The sequence below is a fragment of the Meriones unguiculatus genome, chromosome 6, assembly GCF_030254825.1.
Source record: "Meriones unguiculatus strain TT.TT164.6M chromosome 6, Bangor_MerUng_6.1, whole genome shotgun sequence".
NCBI lineage: Eukaryota > Metazoa > Chordata > Mammalia > Rodentia > Muridae > Meriones > Meriones unguiculatus.
The window spans coordinates 499,389-518,746 of record NC_083354.1 but is presented as its reverse complement, the minus strand read 5'-3'; the positions used below and the strand labels follow the sequence as shown (position 1 = coordinate 518,746).

General features: G+C 38.6%; 1 pseudogene; it reads left to right on the top strand.

Moving 5' to 3' along the window:
- The first annotated feature begins 9,152 nt into the window (after nucleotides 1-9,152).
- LOC132654777 (small ribosomal subunit protein uS4-like) lies at nucleotides 9,153-9,772 on the top strand (annotated as a pseudogene).
- The last annotated feature ends 9,586 nt before the right edge of the window (nucleotides 9,773-19,358 follow it).

Below are 19,358 nucleotides of genomic sequence, written 5' to 3'. Positions count from 1 at the left end.
TGACTTCTATGCTTAAATTCAACTAATGAATCCTGTCAGTGTGCTGCACACTGATTTACTGTACCCACATTTCAGAAATGGAAATTATTTTATTTCATTCAATTCTTCTTTGTTAATGGCACAATCAAACAAACTCATCATTTTCTCTAAGAATTTTTATTAAATTAATGAGCTCCTGAGCCACCTGAAGAAAAGGTATTCATTGGTAATTCATACGCTCACACAAATATGAAATTCTGCAAGTAGTAATTAAATATCATGACACAGCCATAGAGTCAAAGGCACAATGCTGAACTGTCAGCAAGTCACTCATTAGTCTCAACATTCTCTGCCACAGCTTGGCCATGCTCTCTGAGTGCAGAGTTGTATACCACACTCAGAATTAGAGGCCTGCAGAAAAGGTTTTCCTAGTATCAACAACCATGCATTATTCTCAACTTTTTAATGAGCAGGTTTGCAAGAGAGCTGCCTCAACCTATTTTCAAGCTGATTTTCAGCATCACAATACTCACCAACCACTGAGTTGTCATTCTTTTCTCTGCATTTAGATTCTCCTGATTTTCTTGGAGCTTCTCCCATAAAGATGCAATTAGATATAGAAATCTCTCCTATAAAAAGTAAAAAATATCCACTTTAGGTAAATAAATAGTACTGATGAATTCTTAGGCAATGAACACATTACTGTAGGGAGAGTAGAGGGATCACAGTATCCTTTACTTTTTACTGTTTTTGACTATGAATTTTAGATTTCAGAGAATAGAATTAAAAAGTACAACATAACCCTTTGCTAGGTTAAAGTGATTTAAGCCTGACTTTCTGGGTAACCTGTATCTGGTTGGGATTCCCAGATCCTTCTCTCTAGCTAATTCCAATGTATTTTTTTTTTCTCATTTAGTCTCCAGTAATGCACAGTTTTTAAAGATATGAATTTACTATGTCATTTTTCAGTGACCTGAGCATAGTGAATCATAAAACTAGAAATTGTCTTTACATTATTATTTTCTGAAACTGTGTTTACATTTGTGATCACCCTTTCTCCATTAACTGTTTTTAAAATGTCTCCATTCAGAATGCAATTGCTTCGGTATCATCAGGACAGGCATCTTCCTGTGCTCTGCTAAGCTCCCTCTCTCCAGAAACATCACTTCTCTCAGAAACATCACTTACCATTTGCCTCTCAGCAGCTGCTTCAGTGGGACAGTGTCTATGACCCTTGTGCTCCTGGGAGTCAGAGCACAGTTGACAGAGGAGGACCCTGTTCTCCTCACAAAAGATCCTCTTTGCCTCCTTGTGGGTCATACACTTGTGCTCCTCAGAGCTCAGGTACTTCATGAGGCTGTCCTGTCTGGCAATGTGCACCAGTTTCTTCAGAACAACGTTGGTTCTGAAGTCCTTCTGTTGGGATGGATGCCTACACGTGGGACAGTGGACAGGAACTTGGAGGTCTTCCCAGGAAAGGCAGAGGCAGGCCCGACAGAAGCTGTGGCCACAGGCTATGGTGATTGGGTCTGTTAGGCAGCCCAAGCAGATGGGGCAGGTGAGCTCTTCCTGGAAGGCCTGTGAGATGCCTGACTCCATTTTCCTGAGGAAAGAAACAGAGTTACTATTATTGGGCTCTAGAGAAGCAAGAAATTTCACAAAATCTGATTCAAGTTGTGATTCAGTCAGTTCTCTATGGCAAAACTGGCTTCATTTTTTTTATGAGGAAAATGAAAATGAAGCATAGGTTTATAGTTGTTGATAATTCCCGGCACGCTTTTTGCGATGGAAACACAGAGGATCTGATGACCTTCTGTGTCATCCCATCTGCAATTCTTCTGGTGACTTCAGCCCCGATTGGTACCTTGATTCAAGGCCACAGCCATCTTCAATGTTGTAGAAAAAATACATTGTAAAGTGGTCAAAGTCCATCAAATCCACAGGCTGGCCTTTCATTTCAGGCATACATTAGTAAAACACCTCCTTCTTGTGTAGCCAATAAAATAAGCCCTACTTTACACCTTCTCCAGTAAATGCTTTTGTTTGATCTCACATTAAGTTTCCACTGTTCCACCACTTGCCAAGAATAATACTTTATGTTGGATCATAACTAAAGGGTATGGGCCATCATGCTATGAAAGAAATGGTGGCAGGAGTTCAAAGCAGCTGGTCTCCTGGCATCCAACATCACACTGTAGAAATCAAGGAAAGCTTATGCTCAGCTCCTCTTCTGCTTTTTCTTTAGTTTGAGCCCCCAACTCATGAAATGTTGCAATGATCTCAATAGAATTCATGGTGGATCTTTGCATCTGACAAATCTAACCCAATAATCATTCACAGACTTGAGCAGTCAATTTCATACCAATCCTAAATAACATCAGTTGAATACTAGGCAAACCCTCCATGGAAATTGATTGCCTCCAAAAGACACAACTCCTGCCTTGAGTTTATGAGGGAATATCTTGAGACATAAATGAAGCTCACATGACTATTTGAGACTTGGTTATCTAACCAACAGAGTTCCTATTTTTCATCTCTTTTACCTTTTACAAAAGAAATAATCTTGCTTTGATTGAGGCCAATTTTGTGAAAATAAATTAAGTTTCAGGGATTTGACACTGATGATGGAGTCAAATGGCTATATAGGTGTTTCAGAATAACTCAAAATCCAGGACTAACACTCATTTTTAATGATTAGAAAAGAGATTGTGGCGTTAATATGGCTTTCCTTAACTTCTCTGATGGTCATGTTTTCCATGAAGTTAATTTTTTGCATATCAGACAACTCACCCCATAATGCTTTGGAAGTACACAGAGTTAACTAAAATAAAACACTGAAGCTGAAGGTTGCATCAGACTTTAACCAGAATGTACTATTATAAGTAGAACAGTGTGAATACTGCTGTCTTTAACTGCATGTAGCCTTCCAACTCAATATCAAGCTCTGTCAGGAATAGCCAATTCTACCAACATGGTAGACTATCAAGCAGCCCAGAAGACTCAATGCAATTCCTACCAACATTCCAACACAGTTCTTTACAGACCTTAAAAGAACAATTCTCAACTTCATATAGAAAAATAAAACAGCCAGCATAGCTGAAACAATCCTGTACAATAAAACAAAATACAAGAACCAAAAACTTCCTGAGTTATCACCATCCATGATATCATGCTGTATTACAGAGCAATAGTAATAAAAATCACATGGGATTGGTGTAAAAACAGAGAGGTTCCTGTATGGAATTGAAGACTTAGAAATAGACTCAGACACGTGAGGTTTTACAAAGAAGCCAAAACCATACAACAAATTGTGTTGGTCTCACTAGATGTCTGTATGCAAAAGAATACAAATAGATCTATATTTATCACCCTGCACAAATCCCCACTTCAGGTGGTTCTAAGACCTCAACATAAAACCAGGTACACTAAATCTAATGAAAGACAAAGTAGTAAATAGACTTGAACTCATTGGTACAGGAAACAACTTCCTAAACAGAACACCAACAGCTCAGGCATTAATGTTAATAATCAATAAATGGGATCTCATGAAATTGAAAAAGTTCTCCAAGGCAAAGGACACTCTCAATAGCACAAAACAGCAGCCTTCAGAATGGGAAAAGCTCTTCACCAACCCTATCTGACAGAAAACTAATATCAAAAATATAAAGAACTCAAGAAATTAAACAGCAGAAAAAAAAAACAAAAAATGTGGTACAGAGCTACAATCTCTAAATATCAAGAAGTACTTAAAGAAATGTTCAATGTCCTTAGTCATCAGGGAAATGCAAATCAAAATGACACTGAGATTAGATCTTACACCCATCAGAATGGCTAAGACCAAAAAGTCAAGTGCAGCACATTCTGGCAAGGATGTGGAGCAACAGGGAATGCTCCCCCATTGCTAGTGGGAGTGAAGACTTGTACAACTACTGTGGAAATCAACCTGGAGTTTTCTCAGAGAATGGGGAAATGTTCTACCTCAAGACCCAGATATATCACTCCTAGCTATATACCCTAAAGGTTCTCCACCATACCACGAGGACACTTGCTTATCTATATCCATAGCAGCTTTATCCATAATAGCCAGTAGCTGGAAAGAACCTAGATACCCCTCAACTGAAGAATGGATGATAAAAATGTGGTACACTTGCACAATGGAATACTACTCAGCGATTAAAAACAAAAAAAAAATTTACTTCTATGCTGTTCTTAAATATCTCTAAATTCTGATATATTTCCAAATAATTTAGAGCATTTAATCATTATATATTATATGTATATCCATTATTTGGGGTGATGGTCTTGCATCTATGCAGTACATACAAAAGAAAACACTTAAAATATTTTATAATTTGGCAAAGCACAAAATTGAAAAGTATCTTGTAACAGTCCCCCCAGATCATCACATCAAACCATCTCAAATGTTCCTAATGACAAATCTAAAATTATCCATAAGTTTAACACACAGTATATAAGAAGAAAGATGACCAAATGGCAACTAACTCACTTTTTTGTTAACTAGTAAAATGTTAATTCTAAATAGAAGCTTCAGTTTTGTAATTAATTAAAAATAAACAAACATAATGTACTTTTCCCTTGTGAATTGTCCACTCACCCAAGGAATTTTCTCTGGCCTCAGTGGTGTTTGGTAGAGTTGCAGTAATATTAGCTCAGCTCTGGGGTCAGATCATCAATGTTTGGAGGGATAGATCTAGCAGGGTCCAGAGTCAGAAGGTTTGGAAACACACTCTGTCTAGTCTGGAGAATAATGAACCTGGTTAGGCCCTGGAATCTCCTTTTATGGAGGCTCTGAAGACCACACCCACTTCCTCCCCTGGATGCTTTCACTAATGCTTCCAATAGTGAGTTCTAGTAAATTGAATCAACCCTTATTCCAATCTGCACAAGCAAATCTACACAGCAAGCTTTCCTGAGTTACTATTTAGCTGGCTGGCAGCTCCCACCTTTAATCCTAGAGTCCTAGGTCCTGGGCTAATGAAGCAAGAAATTTTTAGTTCAAGGCCTGCAAAATTTACAGTGAGAACTTTGCTTTAATAAAAAGGGTGCATAATTTACAATAATATTTTACAGTGCTCATATTTTGCTTTTGATCATGTAACAGATGATGCTGTCATCAATCTCTGATTCAAGCAAATACCAACAATAAAATGCCAAGATCTTTGAGAATTCCATCTTTGTTTGTTTTTTTTTTTTTTTTTTTTAATTTGGCCAAGGCACTACTAGTGAATCTCAATACATTTAAAGATTTTTTTTTATTGTCATTTCAGTCTACTGATGTGAAGACTCTCTTTGTAATGAACCCAAACTGATAGACATGGCACTTGCAAAAATTAGATTTAATTCCATGTAATAGTCTCTGAAACCATACATCTAAATCACTTAATAATGCTTTGTTTGCATTGAAGATCTTAGGAGAGATAACGCGCCAGCTAAGCTTCTATACATTTCAGACTGAAGTCTTTTAGAAGTCTATAATGTGTTTATATTCATAGTGACACATGTAACTTCAAATTGAACATTTTGGACCATGCAGTTGCTGATTAGTCCCGGTACATCATGAAGTCATTAGCTAATATTCTTAAATTAATGTTTTCTTCATTCAGCCTGTGAAATTGGTAGAAACAATAGTATGCTACCGAAACATTGTCTACAGATTTCAGCTGATGAGGGCCTGCCTCTGACATAATCTGATTGGCCTGCTCTTTGATCACCTCCCCCTGGGGGGAAGCAGCCTTACCAGGCCGTAGTAGAGGACAATGCAGCCACTTTTGATGTGAACTGATAGACTAAGATCAGAAAGGAGAAGAGAACCTCCCCTATCAGTGGACTTGGGGAGTGGCATGCATACAGAGGGAGGAGGGAAGGTGGGATTGGGAGGGGAGGAGGGAGGGGCTTATGGAGGGATGCAGAATGAATAAAGTGTAATTGATGAAAAATTAAAAATAAATAAATAAATAATAAAATAAAACAAACAAACAAAAAAAAGATAAGCACCTGTGCATGTATTGAAACAGTTTAAATGCAAAGAGCAAAAATCCTAAATAATTACTAGACTATACATCCATCTTTGTTTTGATCATATTCTTCTCAAAGGCTACTTCTTCCAGCCATCCCCATTCCCTACTCACTTATCTTTATTTTCTTAAAAAAAAAAAGACATAAATCTGATGCTGTTTATTTTGACTCTGTAGCATGACTTTGGAGTTCAAGGATTCCTAGCTCCGCAGATGTCTAGAGTTCATGTTAACCAGACAGAGAATTGTGTGTTAATGCTGTAGATGTTTACATTTTTCATGTTTTTAACTGAAATAAAATTGCATCACTTTTCCTCTCTCTTCCCTTCTTACACATCCTTTATATAGGCAGCCATGAGAGAGAAGGTTTAGGTAAGGTTTTAGGTGGATCCTCACACCTGGAAAGATCTGGGTTTGAGTGGGTCTTTCCACTTCAAATAATTCAATCAAGAAAAATTCCTCCCAAGAAAATTTCGATCTGGGCAGGTGTGGTGGTGCAGCCTGTAATCCTATCACACAGGGAGGCACAGGTAGTCAGATTTCTGAGTTTAAGGCCAGTCTGGTGTCCAAGGTGAGTCCAGGACACCCAAGACTACATAGAGAAACCCAGTCTCAAAAAGAAATAAAGGAAGAAAGAGAGAGAGAGAAAGAAAAGAGGAAGGAAGGAAGGAAGGAAGGAAGGAAGCAGGGAAGGAAGGAAAGAAGGAAGAGAAAGGTAGATTCCAGCCTCCTGGGTTTTACTTCACTCCAGATGCCGTCAAGTTGACAAGCAAGAATAGTCATCATAAGGGCTGACCACTTTGTGCTAGGTGATCAGTTAGGGAGCTCATCCCTGATAGAGGCTAATTCTTCATTTAGGAGTGGGATTTTTTCAAATTTTCCACTACCACATCAATATGTCCATTGTTCTAGTCTTGTTTATGCAGCCATTTCTAGAAGTGACACTTTCACAGCAGACTTCCTGGCATTGTGGCTCTTCCTAGATTTCTCACCCTCTTCCACAATGTTTCTGGAGCCAATGATGCAGGGGCTAGGATATAGGTTTATCTGTTGGGGCTGGGAGCCCCATGATCTGTTGGTTTTCACAGTCTGTCCAGCTGTGATATTCCTTGAGTGTCTCTTCTATGCTTTTGTAAATAAGCATTACTAGGTTTTTTGTTTGTTTTTACCAGACTTGCAATTTACTGTTTTGTTTACTTTTATAGTTAATCAAATCAATGCTAAATTAATGTTGTTTCAAAAATTATGAGATCAAAAGAGGACTAGCAGGAAAAGAGTGTTTAGGACTCTTTTATGTTACTTGCCAGTTTTTTACATTGAGATATGCTTAGTATTTAGAGAGCCCAAGGAACCATATGAGTATGTTGAGACAGATACCAACAAGTGTATACTAATGATGAGAAAGACGTTAAAATTACATGTAAATAATCCATTAAATCCTCGAATATGACAATGGATTTGTCATCTGATGAAGATTTTTTATGTATGTAAAATTTATTTGACTCCTGTAGGTAGAAATGTGGTTCATATAAGGACTTCAAGAATTCCATGGATGAAAGTCAGGCTGTGCACTGTCATTGATGCTGTAGCTTCTTCTGGTAACTGGATTAAAATCAATGATGTAACAGAAATTCCTTATGGCAGACCAGGTGGTGGAGAACCTCCCATTCCCTTAGTAAATTACTTTTCACCTAGAGTGATAGCCAAATCCTGGAACAAACGTCTCAACCCTAGTTGAACAGGTTACTAGAAACCATTTAGCTTCTGCCTTAGAGAATCCTCAGGTGGCGCGGGCGGGGGAGGTAGGGGGGAGGTAGGGGAGAGATGATGTGGTTTGTTTAAACAAAGGTGTGGCAAAGTTTTAGGGTGGAACCTCAGACTGTAATTGATCTATATTTAGGTGGGTCTCCCTGCTTCCAATTATTAAACCTCATATATATATATATACATATATATACATATATATATATATATAAATTTCCAAGGCTCTTGCATTTTAGTTAATTGTAGATGTAATCAAGTTGATAAGCAAGAATAACCATCCCAAGTGCTGATCACTTTGTATTGGATGATCATTTAGAAAGCTCATTCCTGAGAGAGGCTAATTTCTAGGTCTAGTAGTGAGTCCCTTCCAAAATTCTCCCTTCTACATCAACACATTCATTATTTTGTTCTTGTTTATGCAATTGTTTTAAGACAGGCTGTTTCACATCACACTTCCTTGTATTTTGCCTCTCAGAATCTCTTTGCCCCACCATCCGCACTATTTGCGGAACCACTGAGGCTGTAGCTATGGGATATAGATATCTGTTGGGGTTGGGATCACCATGATCTGTAGACTTTTTCCCTTGTAACAAGATGTGATTTGCAGTGATGGTTTCCATTTGTTGTAAAGAGAGTCTTGTCTTATGAGAGGTAGTAGCTCATATAGATCCTATGGGTATATATTCAAATATTTTGTCATTGTTGACTCTCTTTCAGATCCTAGGCCCAGGTTACACTTTAACAATTTGAACAGACACAAGAGACTGGAAATTTGGCCAGTTAGGTGTACGGGAGATTTACAAGAAAAAAATTCGAGAATTATTTTGAGATACATCAATGGTCTTCTTTTCCAATAGTTGTTAATCCAAGAGAGTCTTGTCCACCTGGATGATCTGTGCATTGCTTGACAAGACAACTGGGAATTTTAGGATGTAATGACTGTTGTCACCCTGTGCTGTTCTTTCCTCTGTCTTTACCGTTCTTTTCTCAGGTAGAGAAATAAGCATAATAGCTAGTTCTAAGTCCAGGTGGTCTCACTTACTATGGCATGCATGTTGGTGGTGGTCAATGATGGTGAATAAGCATTTACAGTAGCATAATCCTACCCTGGGTTTCTACTCTCTGCTGTGAAGTCTTGAGGGGAAGCACCCAACACTGTTCTGAAAACTCAGGGTAGAAACACCCCAGCTAACTGTATCTGCATATTCTTGGTTCCTGTTAAATTGATTTCTTGTTTTATGCTGCAGTTGCCAACTAGGATAGAATTTGTGTGTGCATGCACACATGTGTGTGTTCCTCATCTTTAAAATCTCCCTGCACCTCTCTTTCTCCCAGGCATCAGTTCATAGAATCAGCAGGCCTAGAGAAGTCAGCATGCTGGTTACCATAATTTGGGTTTGCCACAAAAACTATGTGACCCCACAAAGACCCTTTGAGAAATCATTCTCAAACAAGAAATGATGTTGATCAGAGAGTACGAGCTCCACAACAAACAAGAGGTGTAGTGGGTCAAGTTTACATTGGACAAGATTCGCAAGGCTGCCTGGGAATTGTTGACACTGGACAAAAGGGACCCCTAGAGCATCTTTTTGAAGGCAATGTTCTACTGAGGCAACTTGTTCAAATTGGAGTGCTGAATGAGGGAAAGATGAAGCTGGATTATACCCTATGCCTGAAGGCTGAGGATTTCTTGGACAGGCAGCTGCAGAATGAGGTCTTTAAGTTTGACCTGGCCAAATCCATTCACCATGCCTGTATACTGATCTCCAAGCATCTATCTGGATCTGCAATAAGGTGGTGAACATTCTGTGCTTCATTGTCCATCTGGACTCCCAGAAGCACATGGACATCTCCTCCTTTCTCATCCAGGCTGAGAGAAGAGGAAGAATGCCAAGAAAGGCCAGGGTGGTGCTGGAGGTGGTGAAGATGAGGAAGAGGATTATATCAATAACTTCCTGGACTTGAGGACTACATGTAGGTTTCCAGTTGACTAATAAAACAGAATTGATAATTGGAAAAAATCTTCCTCTAATATGCACTTGGGTTTGCTCTGTGAGAAGTGTTTTGTTCTAAGAAGTCTCTTGCAAGTGTACGAGCTTGTAAAAATTTGATAAAGTTTTTCAACTCTGTGTTCAATTTTTGTTATTTTAATGTTCTTCCAAATTATTTTAGATTGGAGGGTCTAATGTACAAAAAAAAAAAAAAAAAAAAAACAAAGGAGGAGTGAGCATCATATTGTACTCACAAACTCTTTTCTTAACAGTGACAATGAGTATGAGTATTGGTATTTTAGGGACACAGGACCACCAGCTAAAGCCAATTAAATGCAAGTTTGTCAAACACTGAAAGTTTAAGTTGTCTGGACAAAATTTGCCTCAATCAAATCAAAATGAGTTTTAGTGTAGATATTTAAAGAGATGGGTACCTGTTGGTTGGATAGCCAAGTCTTGTACAATCATGGGAGCTTCCCTTATGACTCAAGGTTTCCTCCCATAACACAGGAGGGTTCCCCTACTGTTCATCATGATGGAATTTAGATAGACATAGAAACCTCTGGACAAGTCTGTGAAGAATTAGTGCCATTCCATTCACTTTAGTTGGAAAGAGCCACCCTAAATGGTAATAAGATTTATTTATCCCTTCTATGGATTGGAGTCTCAAAATGAAGAAAAGGAAAAAAGGAGCTGAGCAGGAAGCTTTCCTAGAGTTCCTGCTTCCTAATGCTTTGGGGATGCCATTAAAACAGCTGCCTTGGGATCCTGCCACCATTTTTTCCCACCTTGATGGACAATATCCTTGAATTGTGAGCCCCAAGGAGTTCTTGTTCATGTAAAATTAATCAGGAAAAAGGAAAGTAACTAATATGGTCTTCAAGTGTCAAGAGGTTGTAGAGGAATGTTACTTTAGAACATGGCTGTTCTGGTAAGAGATGAGATCCAAAGATCTTCTAAATCTCTGTGATCCAGCTGGAATACACACACACTTTTAATTCAGGAGACAGAGGCAAGCAGATCAGAGGTCAAGGCCAGTCTGGTACAGAACCAGTTTCAGGAAAAGAAAAGCTTAGATCCAGGTGTGGGGATACGTTCCTTTAATCCCAAACAATGAAGATAAAATTTGGTTGCAGAAGGAAGCACCCATGCTTGGAATTTATGTCCACTTGAGTGGCAGAAAAGATGACAAATAACTGAAGATTTGACAGAATAGGATACTCCCAGTCTCATGAGAAGAGAGAGGAAAGAGGGGCATCTTAGGTGGCAATACAAAGTGATAAGAGGCAGTTTTACTGGGATAGTAATAGAGAGACTGTTTGTGGATAGAGAAGTCAGGTAAAGCCTGAAGGAGCCAGAGAGTGAGATGGAGCCAGGAAATTACAGCAGATTGCTGGAGTTAGTTGGAGGCTAAGCTAATTAATTCAGAGGCCTAAAGAAAAGCCAGATTGAATAAGTTAGCTGGGAGAGGAATTTGAGTTAAAACATCAGAGTTAAAACAGCCAGACCAAAGCTCAGTAAGAACAAGAATGGGTGATCATATTAAGCAGTAAGTCTCAGAGGCTGAAGAAATCCCAGGCCTAGGTTCGAGTGTATGGAGATTAGAAGCTTCCAGCAATAAGCCTAGGCTAGCAGAAGAGGCAGTATGCCTCCCAGACAATTAACTGAACCAGGCAAATAAAACATACTTTTACAAGAAGTGAAACACTGAGATCTGCATTACTAGGATGCTAAAATCAAATATGAAAGCAAAGCACTTACTAGGGAAGGCGTGAAGTAAGGTTGCATTTTCTTGGAGAGACAACCAAAGAAGGAGGTGACTTACTGCAGTGAAAAATATAAAAGCTTCAGAGGTTTGAAATGAAGGTGTTTTAACTCAGAAATATGCCATTCTCTTTCTTACTTTTTTATTATTTGAGATTTTTACTTTACATCTCTTAAGAGTGCAGTCTCCCCTCTCACTCAACCCTCAACTTCTGCTCCTTCCCCCCTCCAGTCTTCCTTTTCCCCCAGAAAAGAGGAGCTTCCTCCCCTACTAACCCAGCCTGCAGGTCAGTCTAACAAGACCCTAAGACAGGGGATGAGAATGGGAAGGGACAAAGCATACCAACCCAGCCCATTGGCATCTCTATATAGTGTTGAAATTCTGGGCAGGTGGTGAGCAGACTATACTGGTTACCCTGCTTCACACAAACAAGGAGAAATACACCCTCAGGTTCATTCTGTTGACTGTCATCCTGAAAGACTCCTAGAGCCCATTCCAAAGACTTGGTTAAATTCAGCTCCCAGGAATATTTCCTAGAGGTGAAGCTTTGTGATCCCCTGGAAGCAAAATAGTGTTGAGATGATTTCACAGATGTCTCCTGATGGTGAAAGCTAAAGTTGAATCTTCTCACAACATCAAATGGGGTCATACTGTCAGGGGCTAAGATTGCTTTTCCAAATGAAATATACACTGTGGAAAGAGGCAACATTTTAATTAAAATGAGCATTTTAATTTCTCAGATGAGAGAGGTACCTGGAGATTGCCCAAGCTATAAGAGAGACATCTAAGGCTAGAAGGTTAAAGGTGGCTCAAGCACTTTAAAGACAAGAAATTCCACAAGCAACAAAATGGGATCCTGATAAAACAAAGAGAAGGGAGCTTCATCCTACTTCTGTCAGGTGACTTTTAATTACACCTGGCAAAAGGAAGATGTGTGCATTGCTTCAAGGTCTAGAATGAATGCTGTCCTCATGGGCCTCCATCAAAACTCATTTCTAAGAGAGAGGCGATGATAATCATATCTTTATTTGCATGTAAGCACTCATGTTTATACTCAAGGAGAAGCTAAGTATGCATTAAAAGTGTTTTGCTGGTTGTAACTGTCTGCCTTTATCCAATTGGCTTCTCTGATACTCTTTCCCTGTGAGGGTATAATTCACATTTAGATGTAACAGGGAAATTTAGACACTGTCTCATGTCCTACAAATTGGTTTTATTTTTATTGTTCATGATATATACTCTTGTGTATATAGTTATTTTATGTTTATTTATTTAGTTCTTTTTGATACAGTCTTGATATATATTTTTGACTGGCCTGTAACTCAGCATATCAACCAGGCTAGCCTCAAACTCATGGGTAATCCTCATGTCTTGATATTATATTGTTGGGATTACAAGTGTATAACACTATAATTTGTATATTTCTAATCTAAGAAGTGAAGGTACTTTATAAATTCTACAGCTAAAATGTTTAAGGAAAGGCAGTCAAATATTTTCATCACTGGGTTTATTTAACATGAATTAGATTATAATGAATTAATTTATCATTCCTTATGTCACAAGAAAAAACTGATACTATATTTTCATCCTGGATCACATACAACAATATATTCATGTTCATGTATATTTTTAAATAACCATGTGAATAAACATGATTAGAAATGACACATCTTTCAGTGGAGATTAAAAAAAACAGGTTGTGGTAAGCTTATCTCATTGTTGAAGTGCACCTCTGGCCTTTTCAGCAGTGCTGACACTCACCTTGGAAGCACTTGCACCTCTCAATCAGTCCAGTGATGGGCAAGGCACTGAGCTCTGGTTTCATAGGCTGGGGCATGCAGAGCTGCACTGACTCACTCCTGCAAGGACAAGAAGACCTTGATCTGCCGGGTGCTAAAGAAACCATTACAGTGATTAGGAGAAATGCTCACCCCAAGTTCACACAGGGACTCAGGAGTTAAATCCCTTCTCACACAAGCCCTTCCTGCTACCAATTTGTTTGTCCATGTGTCCTGCTACTTCTTCTACTACAAGAAAATGCTGCTGATGGGCCTCAAGATTTATGATTTCAAAAGTAGATATTTTATCACCAAGTCCTTTTGCATTACTGCTTTACTATTATGTAGTAAGTAAAGGCACTTTCTGGTAAAGAACAGATGTCATATACATGAAACCAATCTCAAACATCATACACAAGCAATTGAGTATTATTCATTTCTAAAGGATATTTTTAGTTTGTTAAGGCAGCTTGATCAATTTTATAGCCTAGTTCAAGGATCCTGGCTTGCACTGATGATTGTACTCACCTTCTGAACACATCTTCCAAGTCCTGCAAAAACAACAAGAATAGTTTAGATTCATGAAGAAATGGCTTACAATGTTTTTGTATGAAGTTCATATAAATGTTAGTCATCATCACACTTATTGATCTTTCAAATTCATTTTCATGTCTTAAGATAATACCAACCAAGCAAATGAGCAGAAGAGAATTCTTGATGAAATCAGACAGTGAGCGCAATATTGGAGAAGAACATGCATAGTGATTGTACATTGTTTTACAACCCACAGATGTCTACATGTGGGACTTTCCTTGAGCCTGTCCACAAAGCACAGGCATGATTTTACTAAGAATACTTTCAAACTGCAAAGTCACCCCTGAATGACACCTCATGCCTATAATTCCAGAATTTGGGGTTTTGAGACCTCAGGATTACTGTGAGTTTCAGGCAATCATTCACCACCAAAGAAGTCCATACATCAATGTTTCACCTTCCAAAGAACACAGAAAAATACATTTTGTAAAGAGAAGACATTAACTATAAATTTCTTTAAAACTATACATAATTTTCAAGTTGAGGCAAAAAATAATGAATGTTTTGTAACAGGAATAACTGCATTTGGGATTTTAGAGAAGCAAGCTACAAAAGAAAAAAATGAAGAGATATTCAATGGGGAAATCCACAGACACAGTGTCAAAGGCTTGCTCTTTTAAGGTTATAACAGAACATAGTGTCTCCAGATTATCCCTAATATCCGCTGACAATAAGTGCAGGGAATGTGGACAGCTATCTTAGATGTAACAGTCAGAGTGGGGGCCTCAGATAACAAAGCCCTTTCATGCACTCCTCCATGCTCCCCTGGAGCAGCACCACATATGGCTGCTGGAATATTGTCATCAGCTCCCGATACATTGCTATTAGTTGACTCCTCTTTTGGACCATCAAGGCTTCACTTTTCCTCAGTTTCTCTAACATAGTTTGGCCTTCATTTTCCATATACTCTATATGCTGCTTTTCTTCTTCATAATGAATTGGATGTAGTTTCCTATATTCTATCCTGATCATTTCTTTCTGAAGAGTCACATAGTCCTGAAGAAAAAGCCCAGAATATTTTATCATCTCAACTGATTCCATCTAAGCTTAAATTCGACTGGTCGATTCTGTCACTGTGGTGTACACACTGATTTACTGTGCCCACTTTTCAGAAATGGAAATGATTTTATTTCATTCATTTTTCTATGTTAATGGCACAATCAAACAAACCCATCATTTTCTCTAAGTATTTTCATCAATTTAATGAGATCTTGAGCCAATTGAAAAGATTATTTGATAATTCATATGTTCAAACAAATATGACATTCTGCACGTAGTAATTAAATATCATGATATAGCCATAAAGTCAAACATACTGTGCTAAACTGACAGGAAGTCACTCATTAGTCTCAACATTCTCTACCATAGCCTGGCCATGCTCTCTGAGTGGAGAATTTTATTTTACGCTCAGAATTAGAGGCCTGCAGAAAAGGTTTTCCTAGTATCAATGTCCATGCCTTATTCTCAACTTGTGAATGAGCAGGTTTGCAAAAGAGCTGCCTCAATCTATTTTCAAGCTGATTTTCAGCATCAATTTCATACCACCAACCACTGAGTTGTCATTCTATTCGCTGCCTTTAGATTCTCTTGATTTTCTTGGATCTTCTTCTATAAAGATGCCATCTGATTCAGAAATCTCTCCTGTAAAAAACAAAAAATGTCCACTTTAGGTAAATAAATAGTACTGATGGACTCTTAGGCAATGAACACTTTACTTTAGGGAGAGTAGAAGGATCACAGTGTCCTTCATTTTTTCTTTTGTTGACAATGAATTTTAGATTTCTGGCAATAGAAATAAAAAATACAGCATAACCCTTTGTTAAGTCATTTATAAGCCTCACTGGGTAACATGCATCTGGTTGGGATTCCCAGATCCTTCTCTCTAGTTAATTCCAATGTATTTTTTTTCTCATTTTCTCCAGTCATGGACAGTTTAGAAAGATATGAACTTACTTAGTCACTTTCCAGGGACCTGGACATGAGGAAATATAAAACTAGATATTATCTTTACACTTATGGGTTTCTAAAAAAATATTTATATAATCATAGTCACTCTCTCTCCATTACATGTTTAAAATTTGCCACCACTTAAAACAGAAAGGCTTCCTCATAATCAGGACAGGCATCTTCCTGTGCTCTGCTAAGCTCCCTCTCTCCAGCTGTCATATTCTCTCAGAACCATCACTTACCATTTGCCCCTCAGCAGCTGCTTCAGTGGGACAGTGCCTGTGACCCTTGTGCTCCTGAGAGTCAGAGCACAGTTGACAGAGGAGGACCCTGTTTTCCTCACAAAAGATCCTCTTTGCCTCCTTGTGGGTCACACACTTGTGCTCCTCAGAGCTCAGGTACTTCATGAGGCTGTCCTGTCTGGCAATGGACACCAGCTTCTTCAGAACAACATTGGTTCTGAAGTCCTTCTGCCTGGATGGATGCCTACACGTGGGACAGTGGACAGGAACTTGCTGGTCTTCCCAGAAAAAGCAGAGGCAGGCCCGACAGGAGCTGTGTCCACAGCTTATGGTGATTGGGTCTGATAGGCAGCCCAAGCAGATGGGGCAGGTGAGCTCTTCCAGGAAAGCCTGTGAGATGCCTGACTCCATTTTCCTGAGGAAAGAAGCAGAATTGCTATTATTGGACCCCAGAGAAGCAAGAGACTGCTCAAAATTTGATTCAAGTTGTGATTCAATTCTGTCTATGGCAAAACAGGCTTCACTTTTCGCATGATCAAGGATAAAAGGAAGCATAGGATTTTGGGTGCTGATGTTTCCTGTTACACTTTCCTGACAGAAACAGAGTAGTAGCCGGACGTGGGGGCAAATGCCTTTGATCCCAGTACTCAGGGAGGAATACACAGGAAGATCTCTGTGAGTTTGAGTCCACCCTAGTATATGAAGCAAGTCCTGGTCAGCAAAGGCAACACAGAGAAACACTGTTTCAAGAACGAAAAAAAAAAAAAAATTCTGTTGACCTTTTGTGCCTTCTGATCTGAAATTGTCCTGGAGACTTCTGCCAAATGTCACCTTGGCTCAAGGTCAGAGACTTTCTTTCAGTGTTTTTTGGGGTAAAAAAAAATGTGTACACACATGCACACACTACCTTACAGACATACGTAAGTAAAACACCTCCTTCTTTGTTTTCTGTCCAAGAAAAGGCACCCCGACTTCACACCTTCCCTAGTAAATGCTTTGCTTTGCTTTCTGATTTTAGCTTATTAATCATTCAGATTCCACTGTCCCATCCATTGACACTTAAAGCAATGTTATTTACTTTTTCTCTCTGCTACAAGTACCTAACAAGAACAAGAATTTTTGAGGGTTTATATTTCAAGGTATTGGCCATCACGGTGGGGAAGAAATGTTGGCAGGAGCTCTAGGCAGCTGGCCCCATGGCGTCCAAAATCAGGAAGCAGGAAGCAAGGGAAGCTTGCTGATCAGCTCATCCCCATTTTCAGCCTCAACCTGTGGAATGGTGCAGTGACCTCACCAGCCTTGTGGGAGCAACTTCCCACCTGAAGTGAATCTAAGCCAACTATCTCTCAGAGACTTGTCCAGTCATCTCATGTCAGTCCTGAATCTAGGAACATTGTTTTCTTGTAAAAACTTATTTGCTTCCCAAAAACACAACTCCTGCCTGAGTATATGGGAGGAAATCTTGAGGCATAAATGAAGTTCACATGAGTATTTGAGACTTGGCTGTCTAACCAATAGGAGTTCACTTTCGATCCCTTTAAGCGTCTACACAGAAATAATCTTGGTTTGATTGAGCCACATTTCCTTCAAAGAGCTTAAGTTTCTGTGTTTGAAACAAATGGAGTGAAATGATATCCTGGATATCCTGTGTACATCAAAAACCAATACAAATACTCATTGTCAATACTTAGTTGGGCAAAGGGACTGTGGCTCCAGTATTTCTTTCATTCCTTCCTTTCGTTTCTTTTTCTTTTATTCTTTTCTTTTTGTCCTTTAAGACATGGTTTATCTTTGTATCCCTGGCTGCCTTTGAACTCAGGCCTGCTTCTGCTTTCCCACTGATGGAATTAAAGGCTTGTGCAAGCACTGCCTGGCTACTGGTTTCATTTCTTTCTTTCCTTCTTTCTTTCTTTCTTTCTTTCTTTCTTTCTTTCTTTCTTTCTTTCTTTCTTCCTTCCTTCCTTCCTTCCTTCCTTCCTTTCTTTTTTTCTTTCTTTTTTTAGATTTATTATTATTTATACAGTGTTCTGCCTGTATGCCAGAAGAGGGCACAGATCTCATTATAGAAGGTTTTAAGCCACCATGTGGTTGTTGGGAATTGAACTCAGGACCTTTGGAAGAGCAACGAGTGCTCTTAACCTGTGAGCCATCTAGCCAGCCCCTTGGCTTCATTTCTAAACTTCTTTGATGGTCATGTTTTTCTCATTTGTTTTTTTTTTTTCAGTACATTATATATCTCACTCCAAATTAATTCATAAATACACAGAAATATCAAAAATTGAACACAGCATTGAAAATTTGCATCATTTAATCAGGACCTATTCTTATGAATAAAATGGTTTAATTAGTTCTCTCTACTTTATTACATGCAGACTTCCATTCTAGTAAACCAATCTATAGCTAAAAATAGCCACTTCTTACAACATGGCAGCCTATTATCAAACATCCCTGAGATTCTCTTACAATTTACAACAGAAAAAAATATTACTCCCCACCCCCAAGGGAGGAGCAGTACTGCTAGGCCACAGAGGAAGACTATGCAGGCAGTCCTGAAGATACCTGATAAAACAGGTCCTCCCTGTTTTATTGGGGAGGAGGTCCTCCCCAATCAGTGGACTGGGAAAGGGGCAGGGAGGAGATGAGGAAGGGAGGGTGGGATGGTGAGGAAATGAGGGAGAAGGATACAGCTGGGATATAGAGTTAATAAGATATAACTAATACTAAAAATAAATTTAAAAAAAGGAAATTTTTTTCTTTTGCTAAATCTTGTATTTTTTACTTTTATACTACCCCAAAATATCTCTAAAGACTGGTATTTTTCAAGCCATTCAGAATATTTATTTGTTACATATTATATATGTATGCAGTATTAGATGTTATGATCTTGCTTATATGCAGTACATACATAGTAAAATGCTCAAATGCTTTAGAATTAAGAAAAAACTCAAAATTGAAAAGTGTCTTGTAATTGCCTCTTAGTATAATACATCAGAGGAATTAAGTCATGCATGATAAATCTATAATGATCCACATCTTTAACATGTTCTATACCAAGGAATATGATCAAATGGTAACAAAATCATTTTTGCTAAATAGTGAAATATCACATCTAAGCAGAATCCTCAGTTTGGTAATTAATTAAAAGTGGTAAATATTAATGACTTCTTTCCTGTAAATCATGCACTCACCCAAGCAACTGTCTCTGGTCTCAGCAATATTTTGTTGGGATGCAGTAAACTTAGCTCAGTTCTGGGTCAGACCCT